Here is a 26,203-nt window from a genome sequence, read left to right on the forward strand (position 1 = left end):
GACATGGTATCATTTCATCCATAAATATTTCAATACATATCTTTAAAAAATAAGGACTCTCCCTTTAAAAGCATAACCATAATACCATTTTACTAGTCGTTTCAAACAAACATGAAACTACTTAATGGTTAGTATATATTTAAATTACCATCCATTTTTACTGCAGGGAATGAGATATACATATAACAGAGAATTCAAAATAGCTGAACACTTAAGAGCAAAATAGATATACTTGTTCCCTAAACATTGCTGTTATCCAAGAGAGCAGAACGATTCATCTTATCTGCAGGACTGACATTCTCAGCATCTCTCCTCTCACTGCCCCTGCTGGTTCCTAATTGGTCTGCCAAGCCTAGGTGTCGATTTCCTTTGCACATTGAATGCTCTGTATTCTGAGCATTCCCTGCTTAATTCTTTCTAGCTGACAGAAGGAGACTCTTAACTTTTGCCAGGAGCGGGCCACTCCTGGCAAGCTGATCAGAGTTCTAAACTCTCACAAAGAGCTTAGAGTTCTAGGATCTCATAAAGCATTAGAGCTGGAAGGAACTCGTAGTTGATGCGGAAACTGAGGGGCAGCAGTGGTAAGTGACTTGCCTTGTCTCGTGATCACCTAAAAAGCTCTCGAAGTAAGGACAAAGTATTGCACATCTAATCTGAACTTTCAATCATCATTCGATTTCAGTCAAGGAGCTGTGTCACTTATTTTACTATATTTGGTTGGTCTCTCTAACTGCCTGCTAAGGGCTACACTTTTTTTTGTCTTGCACATTTCAAAATCGACATGTTTAGAGGAAAACAAAGTTATTAAAGAATGTGAAAGGCTTTTCAATGTTATCATTGAAATCCTTTTTAAACCCATATAAGATTTCCATTTCAATTTCTAATTATAAAATAAATATATAAGTACACAAAATATACATCTACTGATATATTAATATACATTAATAATATAAATACTATGAAAAAGTAATATCACCATGGAAAGTCTTTCCCTCTTAGAAATTTATAAAGAAAGCCCACTCTACTCTCATCCTTTTCCAATCCTTCCTTCTTTACATGTAGTCTTTATCTTAAAAATAGATGAATTTTTTAATCCATCCGGGGGATCGAGCACCAGCTTGGTCTCAGGTTCCTGGTCGGGGCACGTGGTTGGGCCTTAGGCCAGGGCCCCAGCAGGGGTGTGCAAGAGGCAACTAATCAATGTTTCTCTCACACATCGATGTTTCTCTTCCTTTCTTTCTCCCTCCCTTCTCCTCTCTCTAAAAATAAACACATAACATCTTCTTTTAAAAATAGGTGAATTTTATTCTCGCAGATATATGTTTGCACATTCAATTGTTGTTTTAAATGTTTACATGAATTATATATTATGTATACATTTTGCAAATCGCTATTTTTACTCGATATTTTCAAGATTGAGCCATGTAGATATGAAGGTGGATCTTGGGTCACTCATTTTAATTGCCGTATCGAACTCTACTGTATGCATAAACCACAGTTTATTTAATTCACTCACCCTCAGAGGAACAGTTAGGTTGTTCTTTTGGACATCTCCGTTAGACTTACCACTAGGTGCCCTATGGTATTTGCAAATAGGCTAAATGGAATCTTTGTAAATATATTTTTGATTCATTTATTATTTATTATTGTTCACTAATATAATAATAAATTAAGGTTATATAACTGTGGGTTGCCCATTTATTGGCATGCTATTAATGTTTGTATATCAATCCTATAATCCACCAATTTTGCTGAACTGTTTTATTTATTCCAATAGCTTACCTTTAGAAAAATCTGTAGGTTTTCTTGTGAGGGAATGAATGGAAACTGGGTTATTTTAGCTACCATTTTCCTTAATATTTCTTACTGTAACAAGATAGAGACATGTGGGTTTGTCAGAATTCTAGGAGGAAGGGTGGCGGAAAGCTAGAAAACAAATGGCTCTTTAGGACTGTTCCTCTCGAGAGAAGAAACCAGAGCTGGGGGACTGCCCACCAGAAGCTCCGTGTGTACAGAGTGTGAGGACTTTTTTTGGAAAGAGCTGTGACATGAGGAAGGAGATGGAAGATGGCTGCATCATCTGTGATGTGATCCCCTCCTCTGTGTCTTAACGTCTTTGGTAAAAATAGAAAGCAATCACGTGCTTGGTCTCATTGATGTTTTTGCAGGAACCACTAAGGAGGTGGAGTTTTGTATCCAGGCATGACGCGGGGACAGTAGAACTGAAGCTGCCTTGCAACCACCGGGACCAGGATCCAAACAAGCACAAGGAAGTGGAGCCTGGAATCCCTGGACAGGTACTGGAGCTGCCCAGCCTCAGGAAGGAGAATTTAAGCCAAGTTTTTTTAAGCCCCGAAGTGATAGTTGGGTTTTCACTGAGAGCCATGGGAGTGCCTGTTCCCCATGTAGAGTACACACTGTCAGAAGAGTTGCTTACATTTTTTCTCCAGAAATTTCTCTTTGCAAGTTTTCAGTTTGCTAAATCTTTGGCCTTCCTTGAAACTGGAGTGTTTGTGATCTGAAGGGCATGAGAAAAAAATACCACCTTCAAACGATCACCTTGGTGGCTTGCCATAAGGGCAAGGTTCCATCATTAGATTCATTTCCTCAGGGTCTTCTCCACATATAATGAATCATGGCCTTAGCTATCTGAGGAAATAATAAACTAATGCTGGATAACAAATTAATGTTGGTATAGGTTAATTTATCCATTTAGCCCCTCACTATCAAGGAGATGAAAAAGGTGGAGAGCTTGGAGTCTAGGGTGGAGCTACCCGGGTTGAATCCTCACTCCTCCACTTACTAACCATATGGTCTGGGACCATTACTTAACTTCTGTGTGCCTCAGTTTCTTCATCTGTAAAGTGGAGACATTAATAGTAGCACCTACCCTATAGCATGGCCCATAGTATGGCTGTGAAGACTGAGTTAAACCTTGTTAAGCACTTAGAACGGTCCTGCCACAGAGAAAGTGCTATTTATTATTGGCCATAATTGTCATTAGAAAGCAAAGCCCTGAAGGAATGCCCCAAAGATAGCTCATTTTGAGGGAATAATGAGATGGGAAGAATCTCCCCACCATGTATGAATAAAACCAAACAGTCCGGGCAATGGAGGGACTGGACATTTTGACTAAGAACACAGTCTTCACAGAGGAGGTGCCAAATAGAAATATTTTATCTTTTGAAGTTTTACATAGAACAATGCCTGCATGCCTAGTCCTGGCATTTGGGGAATTAGAAAAGTTCTCCATCATATATACCTTCCATAGTGGTCATCTTTTGCTGCAATAATGCTGCACAAAAAGGCACTCCAGAACTCAGGGGCATGCAACAGTAAGCATGCATCTGTTGCTGTGGGTCTGCACATCAGCTGGAATTGGTTCCCGACTGTGGGTCTGCTCCATAGGACTTACTCTGGTGGGGTAAGAAGCTGTCATCCAGGTGGATTCCTGGGCCATGCTCTTCTCCTGGTGGGGGTCAGAAGCTTCCAGAGGGCTGAGTGGAAAACTGATACTCTGTCAGTTCTGCCCATATTCCATTGGCCAAAACAAGTCACATGGCCCACCCCACTATCTGTAGGATGGGCATATTACTTAACCTGTCTGCATCTTAGTTTCCTCATCTAGAGATGGATGAGTTAAATTCACACTCACAGGGCTGTTGAGGATTGAGTAAGACTAAGTATATGGAAGGGCTTTGTAAGGTAGAAAGCAGAATACAAATATCACTATTCATCACTGTTGTTTGGAAAATATTCTTAGGCCTCACAAAGTCCTAGTTTCATGCAGATCTTTTTTCTTCAAATGAACATTTATTGATCCCATATTAAATGGGAAGTGGTTAAGAAATGCCTTCCCCCTGTCTGTGTACAGTTCCCTTCACTCTGCACTTTCTCCTCAACTGGGTACCTTCCATGTTCTCACTAGTTTTCTGCAATCATGCAATCTCCTATACCGTAATGGTAGGCTTCTTCAGAAGCCCAGGGTCTCCTTAGAAAGTAGTGGGTTGCAGAGTGATGGTCACAGCTAATGGAGAATCTGCATCATTTTAAACAAGCACTGAGAAGAACTCATGGCTTCCTATGGAGATGCTGGGCTGGTTTGGTGCTCTCGTCATGGTAAACAGCAGTGACATCTGAATAATTTTCACTCAGAAACTCAGTGTGAATTGAATTGTAGTGGACTGTGGCCTCAGCAGCTTCTTCTGTAAAGCTGAGGATGCTTGATTCCACATCAGTAGACAATTCAAAAGCCTCGATGTTCTCCAAATACCAGTCAGTGGTCAACTCTAGGTCAGTGGTCAATTCCAGAGGTAGTATGGGGAAAATCACAGACAGGGGAAACGAGGCAGAGGGGATCAGGGCCTTCCTGAGTATGGTGCCAGGGGGGAGGGCAGGAGGCTCACAAGGGTTAACAGGAAGGTAGGCAGGCCCTGCATGTAATCCAGACATCTAGGTCTCTCTTCATCTTTTCCACTCTTCATCCCTTTTCCTCCCTCCCTGCAGAGATCCTCAAATGTCCCATTACATTTCCTTGAAAGCCCATCACAGAATAATGATTTGCTTTGCCAAGTCAAAGACAGCACCAAGTCATTGCATAATCCCCTCCAGCATTCAGAGTTCCGGAGCAGCTGCTCTGGAGGTGGATGAAAATAACCCACCATTTCAGTTTTTATAACCTGTTCAGGAATGAGAATGATATTTTTAGGGCACAATCATTTAAAAGCTCATGGCTGCCTGGGGAGAAGTGTCTTCATAGCTTTAGGGAAATGAAGTGGGTTCTGTCTTTCTTTTGTAGCCAGTGTCCAGAATGAGTTCTTTTTTGTAGTAACAGGAAACAATTCACTGCTTACCAGCACCAGCGGTTTTAACAGGTGCTAAACATACCCAACTTAGAGAGTTTCGAACCACTGCCATTTAGGGTACCTTCATGCTTTACGGCCTAATGCAGTAGATGAACTTAATATCCCTAATACCACCTTGGTTTGGGGGGATAAAGGTGATGTCCTTTGTTCCAAATAGCCCAAGAACCTTGTCAGATACACAAGGACTGAGGTTCTTTTACTTTGGATTTCCCACAAAAGCAGACCCTGAGGCAAGGATTTTGGTGCCAGTAGTTTATTCAGGACCACAGTGAGAGAGTGGGTAAGGGAGAGGGGGAGGGTGGAGAGCCAGTAAAGCAGATGTTAATCAGCAAGTTTCTGTTGTGGGCAATTGGGGCTTGCTGAGGACTCCCGGAAATTCTGCTGGAACATGCCTCCAAATGTCCCACTGAGGGATGAGATGGGGTGTTTATACACCAACTCCCACCCCTTAATGATTGAAGGTTGCTCCTGAGACATGAGCTGACACTTCTGGCCTGTCCTGGAAGGGACTGAGCAACCCTACCTCCATGGTCAGAGAATATCCTCAAAGGGAGGCATAGGAAGTCCTCCAGGGAGGCAAAGGACATGTGGTGGGGAACTGACAGCATCTGTTACAAGAGTCAAGGTCACATTCATAAACAGGCCATGTGTTCCTCACTTGAAACACAGAGTCTGTTTCTTTGAAAGACCATTTTTGCCTTGTAAGTTCTGTGTGCCTTTAAGTAAGGTAGCAGAAAATCCAGCTGTAACTACCAGGTGTGGAGCAAAAGCAAATCAGAATTGAAGCCTTCACCATTTGTAATTCCATTCTTCTCCAACTGCACTCATAGTAAATGAGGTCACCCTCTCCCTGTGGAGTCAGCACAAGTCCAGGCGGAAGATGATGCCACTGACAATCAGCAGAAAACTGAGATGACAGCATTTGCAAGAAGCAGGGACGAACAGGCCTCAGACTCCATCATGTACATCTAGACAGTGCAGGACAGTGTCGGTCACCTGTGATGGCCACGAGAATTAAATGCACTGAGTAGGAGATGTCTAGCATCGATCGTACTGGGTACCCACATTAGAGCTCTCACAGGCAAATAAGAAGGCCCACATATGTCCCATTTTAATTCTTCTTCCAAAAAAGAACACTTCTGTTTTTTTCTGTTTATAAAATAATACATACTTCTGGTAATTGTAGAAAACTTAGAAAATACAGAAAAAGGTAAAGAAAAGGGAAATCATCTGTAATTCCATTTTCTGATCTTTTATAAATATATACCGTAAACAAAGTAGACAGATTTATAAACATATAAATAAAATTCAGATTTTTAATATCATGATCCCATATTGGGACCAGTTGGGATCTTTCTACATGTATGGTTTTTTATCTCATATAGCACATCGTGGTGTCACCCTAAATGAAGACAATAAACTGAGGCCAACTCGAACGACCAGAAGTTGAGTTGATTTGGGAATAGCAGAGGAACTGCAATTCGGGAAGCACATGCTGTAGAAGCTCCCCGCGAGTCTGCTGAGGGTGTGTGTCGGGGAGGGGGCTGTATTCATGGGCAAGGAGTGCAGGGAAGAGGAAGGCCAGCCAGAGTCCAAGCAGTAAGTGCGTTGGCTTGAGAATGGGCAGGGAGTTTGGGCAGATATTCATTGCCCAGGAGATAAGTCTGGCTCTCCTGTCAATCAGTCTTTCAGTTAAGTTCGTTCTTCTGAGGGCACGTGCCTGAGATTCTCCATTTCGTATCCTCTAGTTCCCTTTGAGGTTGGAATCCTACCACAGTGGGCTCAGACATATTCTGTGTGTCATTGGCGATTCTTGAAAATGCTTGTTGTCTCAATCATATTCCATTGTCTGGACGTGCCACAAACCATTTGGCCATTCTTCTGTGAATTTGTGGTGAACACTTTTTTGCTGACCACTTGACCTCCCGGCACTTTGTCAAAATGTAGTTTCAGACAGAGTCAAAAGGGAAGGAGGACAAAAGTCTGGGGGCAGAGTTAAGGGGCTGCCAGCTACAGGCACTCCCTGGTGGGAATCTGTGTCACAGAGATAACTCTCGTGAGCTGCAGGTTACAGGCCAGGTGTGCCAACATGCAGGGTCAGCGTCCTTGAACTTGCAGGAACCCCAGAGATGATCTCCTCCCACACCCTCTTTGTTGTTTTTCGGATAAGGAAACTGAGGCTTGAAGAGGCTGTCACTTGCAGTTTTTGGCAATTACTTACCACTTCTCCCGGCACACATGTGAGCAAGTCCTTGACAAGCCCCTGAGAGACGCACACACAGGCCAGAATTGGCCAGACCATCAGACTCCAGACTTGGGTTGTTTTTAGAAATTAAACTACATCATGACACAGAAGATGGAAGGACCAGACAACTGGCTCCCCAGCCAGAAAGGAGGCTATATTCTTCCGGTGCTGGGGAGCCTGAAAGGGCCCCCACTCCCCATCAGCTGGCTACACATAAAATAGAATATCTTTTCTTACATTTGGAAGAACCACGAGGTTTGGTGGAGCGCCTAAGAGCAAAAATAAACCAGAGGGAACATAGCCCATTGGGTCAGACTGAGTCAGTGAAAACCACACTGGGAGAGGCGAAGCACTTTGGTGAGGGCAGCTAGTACTTGTCTGTTGCATGGAGACCTGGACTCCAGGTATGATGTATATTGCAGACACCGTCACTTCCACCATGACACCCCTCCCCAAGCACTCTTTGAGGCTCCCTTAAAATGAAGAGATTTGGGAGTAAATGGCATTTAACCCAATGAGAATCCTCCTCCTGCAATTTCTGCTAATCTTCTTAGGTGTTAATATTTAGCATTACCTTCTACCACTGAGGTGCCAGTAAATGCAGCTGGTGAGGCTAACTAGCAAAACCTTAAATACTCCCTTGCTTCTTCTCCCGGCTGATTTGAGGGAGATTTCTGTTCTGGCAAGGGGTCACTTGGAAATGACACTTTTTTAAGCAAGCAGAATACCCTTTAAAAGTCAGATTTGACAAAAGGCACAGAAAAAGTTTCTCAGATTTGCATCCTGCCACAGAGTAGCTAGCACTTCACTGAAGGCCTGTAATAGATGGACCAGTGAGGAAGGTGGTCAGATCTTCTCCAGCTTCGGAGGGCAGACTGGCTCAGTAGGTCTGGGGTGCAGCCTGAGTTTCTGCAAGCCTAGGATACTTCCAGGAGATGCTGATGTTGCTGATTTGGTGACCATGCTTTGCAAGGAAATGCTACTAAGTAGCAAGGGAGGTGAGGGACAGACTGTGGACATCTTCCCCACCACTCTGAAACGTAGCGAACACCTCAGTTTTTCTAGGCATTTCCCTGCAGCCAAGAGCCTGAGCTCTGGGGTCAGATGGAGTTGTGTTCTATCTTTGCCCTCCACCCACTGGGTGTTCTAGGGCAAGTCATTTAACCTCTCCAAGGCTGTTTCCTCAGTTGTGAAAAAGTGGGTGGTGATAATACCTGTCTCCCTGAATCGTCCAGGAGATTTTGTGACTGTGTGTGAATGATGGCCTAGTAGAGTGCCTGGCACATTTAAGAAATAAAACATCTTAATAAATGGTGCCATGTCTCCCTGCTGCAAGGGCGGAATCAAGACACCTATGGAAGAGCCTGCCGTCTTCAGCTTTCCACAGTCAAGTGAGGACGTGGCTTTGTTTTCACAGGCCCACAGCTAATAAACAGCAGTGTAAGTGGGTGTGCTGCTCTTGTTCGGACGGTTTCTCTGCTTTGATGCCACCCTAGGGCAAAATGAAGTAATGCTTTGGTGTCTCAGAGGGAAGGCCTTTTTCTCATTAGCTGCCACACCCTTAGATATTAAGGTGTCTTTCGTAGACTGTTTTCTGTCATTAAGTTCACACAACACCTTTGTCAGAGATCCTTCTCAGTGGCAGAAAATGAAAACATTTCACAGTTCTTATGGGTCAAGTCCATTTCTTCTACATCCACAGAAGCAATTTCTTTGGGTCCATGTGCCCCATTCCTAAGCCTCTGGCTTTCCCAGGATTCCTAATGAAGCTGCATTGCCTGCACATCCTTTAAAGGGCTTACTCTGTTTGCCTGAACTTTCAAAAGTACTTCAAAGTAACCGCAGACTGTCCACTAATAAGCAGGAGATAGAGCCACCCAACTTTTTTCCTCTGGGTTTCTGCCAGTTTTGACGGCTACAGTTAACACCCACATGTTGTCTGATGATTCAAGAGAAGCCCCCACCAGCACAAGCAGTTGTTTTGTGCCTGAGAACACCCTCCTGCTGGCCTCATTTTCTATGGTGACAGCAACAACCCGATTCCTGGAGGTGAAATTTCTGGCTTTGTCTCTCAAGATGCTCAGGAAGAGTTGTAGCACCAGCATATGTGGCTTAATTTGTTAACTTGTATCCCCCAAATTATTTCTCCTTACTTCTGGGACTAGTTCATTTAAGCAGTGTAAAAAAAGTCTGTATCTTGAGTGCAGTCATTTTCTCTTCATTTAGGCAAAATTCCTAAATTGCAGTGGCTATAATTTCTAACTGAGATCAAAATTAGGCAATGGGGGTACGGAGCATAGAGCTGTTAGGAAAGCCAGGAAAGAAATGGAGTTAGGCTGAATATAACTTGGGGAAATCAGGGATGGTGCCCAGAGGTTCACTAGCTGTGAAAATGTGATCGCCAACCTGATATCTATTTCAGACACCTCCTACTTCAGGTTGAATTAAGGTTTTTCCCTTACAGCTATTTAACACTAATTAGTATATTAAATATTTTATATTTAGGAAACAAAGATAAGCTAATTAGTTGGGAGGAATCTTGGATGAAGAAAAAGTATGAACAAAAGGAAGAAGCCCTCCAATTTGTTTTTCCTCCAGAGAACACACATACTCAGTCGATACTGAAGAACTTGAGCACAACAGGGAAAGAAAGGGAAGACATAATTCTACCGGACTCTTGGAGTCCCTTTCTCTCGTTTCAGTGCTCCCAGGTGGTCCTCCAGCTCCTAATTTTTTATGGCTCCTCAGCATTAACTTGTACAGGGTTTAAATGTTCATTGTTAATGCCTAGTTGTTTGACTTGTTTTCTTTAAGCAATAAATGTTTACAGACATACTCATAGGCCATGCTTGATTAGATTTAGAAGGTAGAGATGAGGCAGGGCTACACTTTAACTGTTTCAGCAGTTTCTGGTAAGGAGCGTGGTCTAGGATGCTTTGGTGTCCAAAAGTCCAATGTTCTAAGAGGGTCTAGCAGGATATAACTTTTTTGTGTTTTGTTCAACTTATTTATTTTTAGAAAGGAGAAGGAAGAGAGAAAGAGAGGGAAGGAAACATCAATGTGTGAGAAATATCCATTGCCTCTTGCACACCCCCTACTGGGGACCTGGCCTGAAACCCAGGCATGCGCCCTGACTGGGAATTGAACCTGTGACCTTTCGGTTCACAGGCTGGCACTCAGTCCACTGAGCCACACCAGCCAGGGTAGGATATTGGTGTTTTGTTTTGTTTTGTTTTGTTTTTGTCTTTGTCACTGCAGATCTAGGAGATGCAGCATCACTCCAGAACTGACAAGGTAGCAGTGGTAATGTCCTCATCCCCGGACTGCACCTAAGGTAGTGTGTTATGGGACCCACCATACAAGCACCAGCTCCCTGCTTCCCCACTTTGCGCTGGAGATGACAGCTCTCTGGGTGGGCCACTTCTGTCATGTCATGAGAGTATTCCAGGGACCCAGCCTAGAACTCACTCCCCTTAGCCTTTCCCACAGTTTTGTAAGCTCCTATTCCCCTACATTAAATCCCTTTTTGCTTGAAAGAGACTTTAGTCAGTTTCTGCAAATGAACACTTGCAGATAAGAATGCAAAACTGGCCCTGACTGGCATAGCTCAGTGGATTGAGTGTGGGCCTGCAAACCAAAGGGTTGCTGGTTCAATTCCCAGTCAAGGCACATGCCTGGGTTGTGGACCAGGTCCCCAGTTGGGGGTGGTTGAGAGGGAACCAGACATTGATGTTTCTCTCCCTCACTTTCTCCTTCCCTTCCCCTCTCTCTAAAAATAAATAAATAAATAATCTAAAAAACCTCTTCTTCACCTAAAAGGACAAAAGCCACATAAAGTTATAAAATACTACTCAGATGTAAGAGCTAAAAATAAAAAATAAATAAAAACAATGCAAAGCTGTTAAGTTTTGAGGTAGGAGGATGCTAAGACACGATGTTTGCCGTGTAGAAGATAAGCGGGAGGGTGTCTGAGGGGATGTGGGTAAGTCATTTGGGGAGACTTTGGGGTCCAAGAGCAGAGCTGCAGGCTTCCATGGATGTGTCTGAGCAGGCTCAAGGCTGAGCTCTCCCTGAGAAGGTCTGGCTGTGGGTCCGCCAGTAGCGATCAGAGAGCATCTTAGCCTCTGACGGGACAGGTGACAGGAGGGCCAGTCAGTGAGGCTCATCCTAGTGAGAAGCCACAGAATTAGTGGCCAGTGAAAGGAAGAGAGAGGGAGGCAATCTTTCTTTAAAAGATAACTTTATTAAGGTATCATTTCCATACCAAAATTTTTATCCACTTTGAGTGTGTCATTCAATGATTTATAGTAAACTTACTGAGTTGTGCAACCATTACCACAACCCAGTCTTAAAGCATTTCTATTACTCTGATAAGTTCCCTCTCAGAAATGAGTCTTCATTTTTCACTTTTACTTTGAAATGATTTCACTTACAGAAAAATTGAAGTAGTACAGGGACTCCTATACACCTCCATCCTTGTTCACCACCTATTAACATTTAACTTACTTGCTTTCTTCCTCTCCATATGTATGGAATATACATTGATTATTACTATTAGCAGTAGTAGTTTTGATAAATCATATGGGAGGAAGTTGCTGACTTCATGCAGCTTTACGCCTAAATACTTCAGTATGTCGTTCCCAAGAACAAGGACATTCTCTTAAATAACCCCAATAGAATAACCAAATCCCAGAAAAATAACACTGAAATAATGACATTACCTCATATACAGCACATATTTGGGTTTTTCAGATTGCCACATCATGTCCTTTATAGTAATCTTCCTCTCCTCTCAATCATGACTCAGTCCATAATCAGCCACTGTAGCTTCTTTAATCCTCAGCTTTCCTGTCTTTAAAAATCTTTATAACACAAATATAACAATTTTTGAAAACACAGGCCCGTGGTATTTTTGTTGTCAAAAGGATGACGATCTTAATTCAATTACTCTGTTGCCTTAATCTTCCCATTTTCAAGCCTTTACATGTGCCCAAATTTTATATACAAATATATATGTATATGTATGTGTGTGTGTGTGTACATGTCTATGCAAAGTCCTTTTGCCTTTCCTGCAGAGAGCTGTTCAGTGAGGCAGCACATGTTCATGGGTGCCTAATCTGTGCCGGGTACTATGCTAGGTGCTGGAGGCCGTGAACAAGACAAACAAGTATTGCTTTGTCCAGAAGTTAATATAGCATATTAGTTAAGTCTTCTGGTTACAAAAACCCCAGAAAGTTACTCTAGCAAATGTAGGCAAAAATGGGAATTTGTTGGAAAGCTACTAATGAGTTACATATCCAAGCCCCGGATAGGGCAGGACCAGGTGTTCATGGACCTTCCCCTTAGGCCATTACGGTTATTCAAGTGAACAAGTCCCAGCCCCTCTGTCCCTTAGTTTAAGTTCCATATTTCTGGGCAGAGAACCTGATTGGCCCGGCTTAGGTGAGGCGCCTATCTCTAGTCCAGACAACCATGAGCAAAGTAATATGTTCACGTGACTCACACGTGACTGAGAGGGACCTGCTCCTGTGTACTTGAGTCTTCCCAGAAACTGGGAAACTTTGTGAATGGAGCAGACATTGTGTGTCAGTCAAGTTGACACTTCAAGTCCTTCAGAAGGTATAGCCTTAGCCTGATCCCACAGAGCAACTCTGGAGTATAAGCTCTGCCGCACATTTCTCCCCACAAAAGGCAAGGGAGCCCTGCCTGGTGTGGCTCAGTGCGTTGGGCATTGTCCCGCAAACTGAAAGGTCACCAGTTTGATTCAGGTCAGGCAGGGTACACGGGCCCCAATTGGGAGCATACAAGAGGCAACTGACCCATTGATGTTTCTCTTGCATATCGATGTTTCTCTCCTTCTCTTTCTCCCTCCCTTACCCCTCTCTAAAAATAAATCTTTTTTTAAAAAAGGCAAGGGATCTTACCATGTCTTAGTTACTGTTTAAAGGCCTCGGGGGAAGGATATAACTCCTCAAGCACTTCTGGCTTTCTGTGCCTGTGGCTGAGCAGCTGCTGAAGAGCTGCAGGTGCTGGCTATTGGAGGGGAAACCAGGCAGAAAATGGGGTGGGAGGTGGAACACAGCATCCTCTGGACCAGTGGAACTGGGCAGCGGCTGCTTACCAACTGGCTCAAAGTATTTCAACATTGTAACAACTGACGCAGCCAGAACACTGTGTGTCAGCTCTGCATATGAAACAGTGAAGAGTGTGGCAATTAGAGAGTGAGAGTCTGAACAGTATCCACTTTCTTCAGCCAACTAGCTGGATGTCAGTAGAAAGTCACAGTTATCTAAGGTGTTGGTTTCCATAACTATAAAATAAAAGACTTGAGGTAGATGATTTTGTCACCAGTCTCCTATAATTTCTCTCCTAATGACATTTAAAACTTGTCTTCATTGTGTCTAGATTGTACCTAGATTTTCAGATTCCAAGGTTTACATGTAGTGGACAATTGGCTTTTCTTTCCCTTTGCTTCTAGAATGTAACCCCAGTCTCGCATTTGTTGAGCTCTATTTGGGGGAATCCCTCACATAGGTGGTCTTGGTGGAAAGTAGTGGCAGCTTCCTAAAGGGAAGGTCCTCCCTGATCACCCAACATAGAGAGCCTGAATATTCGGGATTAATGAAGTGTTCTCCACCAGAGACTGGAATTTGGAGGGAGTGATACCTGGAGGTGATTTCTTACAGGCAGCGGTGGTTTGCTGACTACACTCTTCTGGAGGGTGGCTGCCCCTGGGGTTTCTGATAGCTAGCCCCCTGGAGCGACTTAGGCTGTACCTTTTCCATGCCTGGCCATACAGACTGGATTCTCCCGACATCCTTCTGCTACCTTCCTTTTTTGTTTAGTTAGTTTCCACTGTGGGCAGCCAAGGACCCCGACTGATAAAATATAACAAGCTTATACTATAAACAATATATTTAACAATTTCAAAAAGCCTTAAGTAGTGGGCCACTTGTAATGGCACAGACAGCAAATGCTACTGTTTTCATTCTGTTATCACTGGTCAAGAGTTGCTGACAAGTCTCTTTCCATCTCTAGAGGGTAAACACATTGAAGGCTGGGACTCTGGACTTTTTCACTGGAGTAGCTTCGTGCCTATCAGAGACCCTTGCACAAACTAGGCTTTCACTAGTGAGTGCATGAATAAAGAGTAACATATGGTACAGACAAAAAAAAAGGAAAATTAGCATGCAATTTTTTTCTAAACGTCTTTTCTGTGATTTCATACACAAGCTCCCAACAGACAATTGTGTTACTGCAGTTTCAAATATTGATGAAAACAGTCTTCCGTGTGCCCTGTGTCTTTGTCCACCTCTTTATCCAATAATAGTTTGTTTACCTATCTGCAGTGACCTTGCTTCTGGGCACAAGGGGGAATTTACCGTAACTATTATTTTAGGTAATGTTTCCGTGCAGTTTTTTCTTTAGCTCCCTGTGGATGAAATACCTTAATAACCATGGGGTCAGAAACTGAAGCAGCTACAAATCAGCACCTCTAGTGTTTTTTTTCATCCATCCCCACGTGCAGCAGGATCCAGCAAAAAACATCCCAAACGGATGAAAACCTATTTGCTTTGAAGGCACACAACAAAGACGCTGCGATGGACAGAAACAGCAACACATGCACCATGCCAGGGGGAGGCTTCTGCTTATATATTTTTTTAAATCTTAAAAGATGAATTCATTATTATCCCACAATCTCTTGAGTCAGAAAATCACGTGCCTGGTTATTCTATAAAATTAAAATGACAACATCCTTGGAGAAACAGTTGCCTGGTAACTCAGACGAGAGGGTTGTCTTTAGATTCATCTGGAGTCATGTGTGTCTATTTTGGTTTTTCTGTGGAGCTCATTTCCTTCACTATAATCAAAAAACTGAGCAGTTTTGGGATAAAAATTCCACTTATAAAAAAAATGCTTTGCCTTGAGAAGATATTTTTATTACGAAGTACAGCTTGGCTTCATGCAGTTGAATTGCACTATTTTCAGGATTGTTGCATGAACATATAGGAAAAGATATGGAAAAATGCATCAACATATAAGAAAGGGAAAAATGCCAACAAAGATGAGGTTTCAGATTGAGATGCATAGTTTTGAGGCTGAAAGCCAGACACCAGCTTCCTAAGAGGAGAAATTAATTCAGCATCTGCCATAGGATCAAAGTAGAATTAACCAGTTGAGAGATGCTTTTTAAACTCCTACCTCTTTTTTCTTTCTTTTTTTTTTTAAATTCCTACCTCTTCACTGAAACAGGAGAGCTTTCCAGGTAGGCTTTTTCTCAGTAAACTCAGAAACCCTGAATTTACCCTCTTGTGAATGAGTGACCTCTTCCCAGATCTTCTTTCTCTACACTTAGACAAAAGAAGATAAGATAACTGTACTGCTGTGACTCTTTAGGTTACAAGCAAGAGAACCCAAGTGAGCGATCTTACACAAAAGGGAAGTTACTGCAAGGATTTAAAGCACTGACAAAAGGCTGACCAAATAGCTTCAAAATGGGCAGGAACCAAGGTGTTGGAAGCTAAGAGGCAAGAACAACAGAAAGGCTAAGAAGGAGAAACAGGTTAGCAGTAGCCTGTGATAAAATAAATGAACTCCAACCAGCCCATCTATCTCTGTATTACTCACTCAATACTCATAATCCATAGAGAGAGTGTCAAATGGGTTGAGTTTAGGTCACGTGCCCAGGTCTGCTGTGCCAAAGCCATGAGAGGAAGGGTCTGCTAGAAAGAGCCCTCCCAAACCCCTTTCAGCTTCCGTGATGGAGGGGCAGGCACCTAGGTTTGCGGTCATGTCAAGACTATCCACAATAGGGGGGCAGGAAGGTCATTTCCCAAAAAGAAATTGCTGCTATTAGGAAGGGGCAACAAATGCTAAAAAGCCAAAAAAAAATGTTGGCCATTGTCTTAGGTTGGGTTCTCAGAAGCAGAGACTAAGGGGGGCAGTGTATGGCCTCCCAGGCATTTCCCAGTTAAGGTAGCTCCCATTGGCCAAGAACTATTCTCCAGAGAAAGGTATGAGTTTGAGCCATTGGCAGCAGTACTTACAATAGCTAGGGACGAGGACACCAACAGAGTACTGGGCATCAGGGCAGGGCATGGACAGCACAGCCACGAAAGTAAAGGCAAGATACTTGGATTTGATTTACGGAGACCAGGGCTTCCCATCTGTGGACTGGGACCACTGTTAATTCTGAAATAGACCCTATGAAAGGGACTGGTCATTTATTGTGTGGCTTTCTCATTAGGGAAAATAATGTCATTTACAGAAAGATACCAACAGACAGACCAAAAAGAGGTAAAACTGTCTTTAAAAGAAAAAGATTTGGAAACTTATGGCTATCTTCCAAGGACAGAGGCTAAAGGAGAGAGAATTACAGAAAGGAGATCAATGAAAAAAAAAAAAGAAACTAATAGACAATGTATTTGCATAAAAACCAATATTAAAGAAGACTTATAAACCTAATGGGGAATTTGGGAATAACTAGTGATTTATGTACACAAAACTAAGCAAACAAAAAAGAGGCTCTTGTTAACTCCAAGAAAAACAAAATGTTGTACAAGAAAGGAAACCTGATTATGATTAATAACATTTACAACATGAAATGGTTGTCACATTATGATTAACATCAATAATATGAGTAAACAGTCTACATTCTCAATGATCTAACTATAATATAAACATAAATAAAATGTGTAAGAGATATCTATCTATCCATCTGTCTTACTTATCTATCTACAGAAAACAGTATTAAGGGAAGTGGTCATTGAATAGAGTTTGATCTGTATCTTCCACAGTGGGAAGGTGTGCTTGGTATTTGCCTGTTTGCTCTCAAATTCATTCCCTGCCTTTCCTCTCTTGGATTCCTATTGCACATGGCTAGTTCTGTGAATTACCCTGGCCTTGACGACTGGCTTCTGGCTGAGTTCAGCCAATGGAAGTGCCAAAGGACCGGAGGGTGAGAGTGAAGGAGAAGCCAGGGTACTTCTCCTTCCAACTCTCTCTGCCTTGATGGTAGCTGTTTCTCCTCTGTGGTCTTGACCATTCTCTTCCCTGTGACCATTCTCTTCCCTGCCCCTGCCAAGCCATCCAGCCTGGTTTGTTGCTCTCTCTGATGGCCTCTGTTAACACTGCCTTTTTCCACTGATCCATTGGCTCTGGAGGTGGTAGTGGCTTCCTGCAGTTGCTAATCTTAGGGTTGCCTCCCCTTCCCCAGGTTTTCCTTCCAAGTCTTCTAATCCAAGTTTTCTCAACCTCAACACTACTGACATTTCAGGCTGGATGAGTCCTTGTTATAGGGGTTGTCCTGTGTATCATAAGATAATTAGCAATATTCATGGACAGGCTCTTCCCACTAGACACAAGCAGCCTCCACCCCATTGTGACAACAAAATGTCTCTAGACCTTGTCAGAACATTGGCAAATGTTCCCTGGGGAGCTAAATCACCCCCAATTGAGAAATATAGTTCCAAGCCCTTTATAGCTGTGTTGCATTTTCCCTAGTAAGTCCTCTGATGAGAGTTTTATTTCTGTGACTTGACAAGGTCTGATTCAGAAAGCTCTAAATTGTCTAAATTTGACAAATCAGGTATTAACATAGTAAGCATATTATTTAGGAACATGCAGCCAATAAAAGAATAAACAAAAGTTTTTATTGAATGCAGTTGCTTCTAGACAGTAGGATTGGATGGCAAGGAGGAGTGATTTTGAACTTTTTAATATTATTTTTTAAATTTCTTTTTAGAGAAAGGGAAGGAAAAAGAGAGGGAGAGAAACATCAATGTGTGGTTGCCTCTTGCATGCCCCCAGCTGGGGATCTGGCTCCAACCCAGGCATGTGCCCTGACTGGGAATTGAATCAGCGACCCCTTGGTTTGTAGGCCAGTGCTCAATCCGCTGATCCACACCAGCCAGGGCTAATATTATTTTTTTAAATTTATGTATATATAGCTAATGAAAACAAAATACTAGGGAAAGAGACCATGGAATATTTGGCCATTCTATTACTAGGATAGAAAGTTCTAGAGAGATGCTCAACATTCTTATTCTCATAAGAGATTAAAGAAATGCTTATTCTGATCTTTTGTTTCTAATCCCATCCAAAGCATATTCTCTTATATTTTACCCAGAGGCAAGCGTGGCGATCATCTAGCTGAATCATATCTTTGTTTCTTTTTCAAGGTGATTCCAGGCTGCCTCCTTCATAATGGTTCTGGGTGGAGAACTGGTTTACCTGGTTGTAATTATGCAGGAGTCAGGGAAGACGGGAAAAACAGAACGAAACAAAACAAAAACATTGTGATAAAGATTATATGAACATTTAAATAACATTAGAGGCCCTGGATCTGCATGGGTTGTCTCCCCCTCCCAAAAAGAGGGGGGTGGAGGAGTTCAGATCTAGCTTTGTTGATGAGTGTCAATGCTGCCAGTTTACTAACAAGTCGTTCCCCAGTCTCTATGCACCCTTTTCCCCCACCTCTTATAATCTTCAGCCCTAGCTCGTCGTTGCCTCCACCAACATAGCAATTGAAACAACGTCTTGGGACTAAATTCTTGATTTGCTTGACTGACCAGTTGTGATTGTGTTCCAGTTTAGGAAATGCATTCATCTGACATATGACCAAATGATAGAAGACAGTTTTCAATCCTCCAAAACATAAAAGATGGAGATGTATATACAGGGGTGGGCAAAAATAGGTTTACAGTTGTTTGTATGGAAAATAATACAATTAATAAATAATTATACAAAAGTAAATTCTGCTTCACATACAACTGTAAACCTAAGGTACCTCACTGTGGTTTTTTTGTAAATATATAATCTTTATTATATATATTTTTCCCATTATCATTTAGTCCCCTTATACCCTCCTCCCCCCAGCAATCACCACCCTGTTGTCCATGTCCATAAATCCTTTTTTTTTTTTCTCAATCCCTCTGTCCCCTAGCCTCCCCCCACCCCCGCAACTAGTTGTCATCTGCTCTCCATCTATGAGTCTGTCTCTGTTTTGCTTCTTAGTTCAGTTTGTTCTTTAGATTCCACATATGGGTAAAATCATATGGTAGTTGTCTTTCTCTGACTGGCTTATTTCACTTAGCATAATGTTCTCCAGGTCCATCCATACTGTTATAAAGGATAAAATTTTCTTCTTTTTTATGGCTGAGTAGAATTCCATTGTGTAAATGTCCCATAGTTGTTTATCCTCTCATCTATTGATGGACACTTGGGCTGCTTCCATTTCTTGGCGATTGTAAATAATGCTGCAGTGAACATAGGGGTGCTTATGTTCTTTTGAATTAGTGTTTTAGGTTCCTTCAGATGTATTCCCAGTAGTGGGATTGCTGCGTCAAAGGGCAGATTCATTTTTAATTTTTTGAGGTGTCTCCACACTGCTTTCCACAGTGGCTGCACCAGTCTGCATTCCCACCGACAGTGCAAAAGGGTTCCCCTTTCTCCACGTCCTCGCCAGCACTTGTTGTTTGTTGACTTATTAATGATGGCCATTCTGACTGCTGTGAAGTGGTATCTCATTGTGGTTTTTATTTGCATTTCTCTGATCAGCGGCATTGAGCATCTTTTCATATGTCTCCTGGACATTTGTATGTCCTCTTTGGAGAAGTGTCTATTCAGGTCTTTTGCCCATTTTTTAATTGAGTTGTTTGTTTTTTTTGTTGTTGAGTTTTGTAAGTACTTTATAAATTTTGGATATTAACCCCTTATCAGATGTATTGGCACATATGTTCTCCCATTCAGTGGGTTGTCTTTTTATTTTGTGGATTTCCTTTCTTGTGCAAAACTTTTTTAGTTTGATGTAGTCCCATTAGTTTTTCTTTTGCGTCCCTTGCCTGGGGAGATATATCTGACAAAAAATTTCCACGAGCAATGTCTGAGATTTTGCTGCCTATGTTTTCTTCTAGGATTTGTATGGTTTGGGGTCTAACATCACTGTGGTTTTGATTTGCATTTCCCTAGTGACTAATGATGTTGAACATTGTTAAAAATGCTTGTTGGGCCCTGGCTGGTGTGGCTCTGTGGATTGAGTGCTGGCTCGTGAATCAGGGGGTCGCCAGTTTGATTCCTGATCTAGGGCACATGCCTGGGTTGTGGCCCAGGTCCCAGGTGTGGGGCATGATGGAGGCAACCACACATTGCTGTTTCTCACCCTCTCTTTCTCCCTCCTTTCCCCTCTCTGAAATAAATTTTAAAAATCTTTTTAAAAATGGCTTGTTGGCCATTTGTACATCTTCTTTGGAAAAATGTCTATCCAAGTCCTTTGCCCATTTAAAAATTGGGTTGTTTGTCTTTTTATTGTTTAACTTTTAAGAGTTTTAAAAATATATTCTGGATACTAGCTCCTTATCATATACTAATCTCTCCCATTCTCTAGGATGGCTTGTATTTTCTTGATAATGTCCTTTGATGCACAAAAGTTATTTTTATTTAAAGTCCAATTTATCCAATTTTTGTTGTTATTCATTCTCCTTTTGAGAATGGTGTCATATTTAAGAATCCATTGTAAAATCCAAGGTCATAAATACTTACCCTGTGTGTTCTTTTAAGGGTTTTATGATTTTAGCTCTTATATTTGAGTTGTGGATTCATTTTGAGTTAATTTTCATATGTGGTATGAGAATAGGGGTCCAGAATTTTTCTTTTTTCATGTGGATATCCAGGGTCCCAGCAATTCGTTGAAGAGACCATTCTTTATTGAATGGTCTTAACACCTTTGTTGAAAATCTGTTGTCCATAAATACGTATGTTTGTTTATGGACTTATGGACTCTCTATTCCAATGATCTATTGTCCTATCCTTATGCCAATATCACACTATTTTGATTACTGTAACTTTGTGTAAAATTTTGAAATCAGGAAGTTTGAATCCTTTAACTCTGTTCTTCTTTTTCAAGACTGTTTTAGCTATTTAGGGCAGGTATTTCCCTTCTGTTCCAAAGCCAATTTCTGCTTTCATCCAAGTTTGTGACCATTTCTGGACCGTCATGGGTGCCTGCAGCCATGACAGCATTATCTGGAATAATGCCAGCCCACCAAACAAGGCATTATTCCCCCAAAATGGAAGAGACTTATCTGGGTCTTTGTGCAACCACATTTATTTCATGAGGGGAAAAATTAAGTCAAATGAGATTTTTGTTTCAGTCTTTTGGAATCATATAAATAAAAAACCAATACACTGATGTGTTGAAATAGTTGTCTAAATAGAAGACAGAAATCCATCTTCTATAGTACAGGTGAAAATTTAGACACATGGTAAGTAGAATGTGGTGGACACAAAGTCAAGGTTTGAATAGTATTCTTGCCGTGTGAGGGTTGTGAGGCACGTCCACCTAAACAAAAATCTTGTGGGTACACCTCTTTTTTTTTTTACCCCTCCCTTTCCATTGCCCAACTTGCCTTTTCTTCCTCACTTCCTTCCTGGTCCTATTCCCACACCTCCCTCTCTGAACTTTTCATCCTCTTCGTTTCCTGGCCTCCTCTTGCCCTCACTAAACCCCAACTTGATTTTAGGAAAATAAGTTGGGTAAACTGATCCTCAGAAAGTGGTGTCAACAACTCACTATTATCACCAAAACACACTTAACCCTGAGTGTTTGGTAGCCCAGGAAGTAGCCAGCAGGTGGAACAATTACTGATTGTCTAGGAAAGGAATTTGAGTCCCTCTGGGTCTAAGATAAAATTGCTCCAATGAGCCTCAATATATTTTGAGACAACCTAGGACTCTGTCTCAATTTTCTGGTGTTTTTTTTTGTTTGTTTCTTTGGGGTTTTTTAGAGCAGATTCTGGTCCATCATATGTAGCAGGGAGTGTTTTAGAGAAGGATCTATGGGTGGCTCCTACTGGTCCCACCTAAGTCAAGTGCTGAGTCTTTCCTTTTACTTCACCAGCAGATCCCTGCCCACATTGGAGTTTTCACTTTCTGCTCCAGGCTATTGTTCTAGGTGTTGCCCACACAGGTTCATTCTTCCTGAGTGATCAGCATGTTTTGGGTTGCCTGCTGCTAGCGATTGGCCCTCACTGATTCCAATAAGAAGGACCCTAACATCGATGTAGGTTCATCCTTCTTGTGGCCCTCAGCAGTGAGGAGAGCTGCCTGCAGTTGGGGGTTCAATTCTTTCAACTTCCTCCCCAAAGCGCTGATGATTCATAACCCGCTGCCTGGGCTGGTGTTAGACCACTACCCCTTTTCATTTCTCAGGGACACTAACCTTTACATATACTTCTTGGATTCCCTTTAAAAAAAAATCGGTTCCCAGATAGTTCTAGTAGGTATATTAAATTATACGTCTCGGTAAACATAACTCTCCTCAATTTTAAAACAGTTCACATAATTATCTGACCTCACCTTGCAAGCATCACTGAACTGTAATAAGAGAAAAGTTTGAAACTTTTCCTTCCTTGGAGAAGGAAATAAAGCAGCAACATTTAGGAGTTTTTAAATTCTATTCCAGTTCTCTTGTGTCTGGCTTATTTCACTTAGTACAACGTCCTCAAGGTCCATCCATGCTGTAGCATGTGTCGGCATGTGCCCTTTGGAAGGCTGACTCCTATTTTGTGGTATGTTTATAACATGTTTTCATCTATCTGTTCTTCCACTGATGGGCATTTGGGTGGTTTCACCTTTGGCTGTTGTGAGTGATGCTGCTAGGAGCATAGGTGTACACATATTTGTTCAAATACCTGTTTTCAATTCTTGTGGGCAGGAATAGAAGTGGAATTACTGGGTCGTGTGCTAATTCTATGATTAATTTTTTGGAGGAACCATCATACCGTTTTCCACAATGGCTTGACCGTTTTACATTCCCACCCATGCACGAGGGTTCTGATTCCTCCACCCTCACCACTTGTTACTGTCTGATCTTTGATTGCCATCATAATGGGTGTGAAGTGGTGTGTCAGTGTAGTTTTTATTGGCCTTGCCCTAATGACTAGTGATATTGAGCATCTTTTTATGTGCTTATTGGCCATGCGTGTTTCTTTTTTACAGAAATGTCCATTCGAGTCTTTTGACCATGTTTTAATCTGCTTCTTTGTTTTTATGTTGTAGAGTTGTAGGGGTTCTCTAGATATTTATCTCTTATCAGATATGATTTGCAAGCATTTTCTCCACAGGCTGCCAGGGTTTGTTGGCAGGGTCTTCTGATGTGTGAAAGTTTTAAATTTTAATGAAGTCCAATGTATGTTTTTTTTTTATCTTGTTGCCTGTGCTTTTGGAGTCATATCCAAGAAGTCACTGCCAAATCCATTGCCATGAGGCCTTTCCACTGTTTTCTTCTGAGTTTTATAGTTTTAGCTCTTACATTTAGGTCTTTGATCCATTTTGAATTAATTTTTGTATGTGGTATAAGGAAAGGCTCTAACTTCATTCTTTTGCATGTGATCATCTAGTTTTTCTCTTGTACCTTTTAACCTTTTTGTATTTAACTCTGGCTTATTTGGAAACGATTTTAAAGTTTAATATTGATTAAGGGTCTAAACTGATTTTATTTGCAAGTGGCTAATCCATTTTCCAAAGCAATATCCCTCCTTTCCCCACTCATTTTATAATACCATTATTTAAATACAGTTCTCGTACCATACAAGTCACACATTGAAAGTATACAGTTCAGTGGTTTTTAGTGTAGTCAGAGCTGTGCGACCGTTACCACAATTCTGGCACCGTTCCATGACCCCAAAAAGAAACCCTGCCTCCTTTGGCTGTGTCCCACTCAGGTTTCCCCAGTCACCACAGCATTGGGCAGCCTGAATATTCCTGTCTCTGTAGATTTGCCTATTCTGAACATTTCGTATAAGAATCACACTATATGTGTTTTTTTGTAACAGCCTTTTTTCACTTAGCATGATGTTTTTAAGGTTCATCCATGTGGTAGCACGCATTAGTGCTTTATTCCTTTATCGAGCGAAATGATACTTTGTTATATACACATACTGCATTTTATTGATCTATTCATCAGTTGAGAGATATTTAGGTTGTTTCCACATTTTTTGGTTATTATGAATAATGATGTTATCAATTTTTTAAAGATTTTATTTATTTTAAAGAAGGAAAGGGAGGGAGAAAGAGAGGGAGAGAAAAACCAGTGTGCGGTTGCCTCTCATGTCCCCTTGTTGGGGACCTGGCCTGCAAGCCAGGCAAGTGCCCTGACTGGGAATTGAACCAGCGATACTTTGGTTCACAGGCCAGTGCTCAATCCACTGAGCTACACCAGCCAGGGCTGTATATGAGTTTTTATGTGGACATACGTCTTCAGTTGTTTTGTTTTGTTTTTTGAGTATATACCCAAGAATGGAATTGCTGGGTCAAATAGTTAACTCTATATTTAACCAGCCAGACTGTTTTCTAAAGAGGCTTTTCCATTTTACATTCCCACCAACAGTGTTATGATTTCCCCACATCTTTGCCAATAGTCATTATTATCCTTTACATCATAGACTTCCTAGTGGGTGGGAGCTGGTATCTCACCATGGGTTTGATTTCCCTGATGACCAGTGATGTTTAGCATCTTTTCATGTGCTTATTCTTCATTTGCATATATGCTTTCACCCAATCATTTTCTATGTCTTCTTCATCATACCTACCTATTCTATTCCACTCGACTGTCTGTTCTTTCATCAGGGCCGCACATTTTCTTATTAGTTTGTGATAGGACTACCCTCCATTTCCTTTACTTTTTCTGATTTGTCTTGGATATTCTCTTATTAATCATCGGGGAGAACTTTAGACACTGACACATTATAATGCTAACAAAATAGAGACACCTACAACCACTGGTTTACAACCACTCCTTATGCATCGCCGGCAGTACTCTGATGCAGTTCATATGCATTGGGAACATCCAGTGGTGATTAATACTGGAAGTGGTATACGTGACATTTGTGATTTGAATGAAATATTGTTGCAATAACTTTAGAAAAGCAGTTGACACACACACATGAAAGTGTTAATTTGAGTCAGTTATTGCTGGGAGATAATGAGTGATTCATGGTAAGAGGTTTCATCTAAATATTTCTCTTAGTATCTTAGCATGGATAACGGCTTCCTAAGCTAGTCTGCATCAATTTCAATTTTCCAGCATTTGATTAATCTTGACAATTGGATTCTCCATGGAAACAGTGGAACAAGATGCTACCCGATTCAAAATACATAAAAATAACACTCTCTTATTTGTTGCTTGGCAGCAGTGCTCATTGTTCTCATTCCCAGGGAGTTCAGTTTTGCTTATTGGTGTGGCTTTGGCAGGGAAAGGAAAGGAGAACATAGTTCTCTCAACACTCAAAAACTGATAGGTCAGTTTAATCTTTTTTAAAGACCCAAATGAAGACCCTACAGGGCAGAGAAAGGATATATATGGGCATAAAGCATTTACATATAAAGGCAGAGTGAATACAAGGAATCAGAGAGGAAGCTTCATTAAGGATCTCTGGTGACAAACAGTCATTAAGGGACCCACAAGATGAAGCTGCTGTGATTCCTAAACAGCGTGGCTTTAAATTGCATTTATGAGGCTCAACAGCAGGTCTCTGTCTACGTTTCAGTTTGTTCTCCATCCTGGCTGGTCCCAGGGGTAGATACCATTTTTTATTCACAATTCTTTCTTCCGTCCCCACCCTTGACATGTTTTGCCATGGGTAGAATATACTTCTCCACCTCATTCACTGTGGACTTGGTCTATAGGATACAGGTGGATATAACATATGCTATGTCTGACCACAGGTTTTACATTAATTTGTGAAATTTGGCTTGACCTCCTACATATCTACCACTTGCCATGAGGAAAGAACACCCCAGGTATCCATTGTCCATTCAGCCTGGCTCCTGGAAGGAGAAACAAGTGGAGCAGACCAAAATCTAAGGCCAAGGTAAGCCTGGCCAACCCACATGCAGTGCACAACCCACATGCAGTGATAGAAAAATAAATGTCTGTTGTCATAAATCACTGACATTCTGGGGGCTATTTGCTATGTAACATTGTTGCAGCAAAAGCTGACTAATGCAGGCGTTGAGAAGCTCATCGCTCCTATATGCCTACCATGAGCAATCATGCAGACTTTGGAGTGTGCACCCTGGGCTCCAGTGAGCTAGT

General features: G+C 41.7%; 1 long non-coding RNA gene across 2 annotated transcripts in view; it reads left to right on the forward strand.

Moving 5' to 3' along the window:
• The window catches only part of LOC128781506 (uncharacterized), a 32,836-nt gene that overhangs the window by 6,321 nt on the left and 312 nt on the right, over positions 1-26,203 (forward strand). The window contains exons 2-3 of one of the 2 annotated variants that reach the window (XR_008427484.1): positions 2,169-2,297; positions 25,834-25,962. This is a non-coding gene — a long non-coding RNA (uncharacterized lncRNA). Of the gene's footprint in view, positions 1-2,168; positions 2,298-25,833; positions 25,963-26,203 lie in introns of those variants that run through there. The other variant, XR_008427485.1, reaches the window with a different exon arrangement.

Source organism: Desmodus rotundus, chromosome 8 (assembly GCF_022682495.2).
Source record: "Desmodus rotundus isolate HL8 chromosome 8, HLdesRot8A.1, whole genome shotgun sequence".
NCBI classification, from domain to species: Eukaryota; Metazoa; Chordata; class Mammalia; order Chiroptera; family Phyllostomidae; genus Desmodus; species Desmodus rotundus.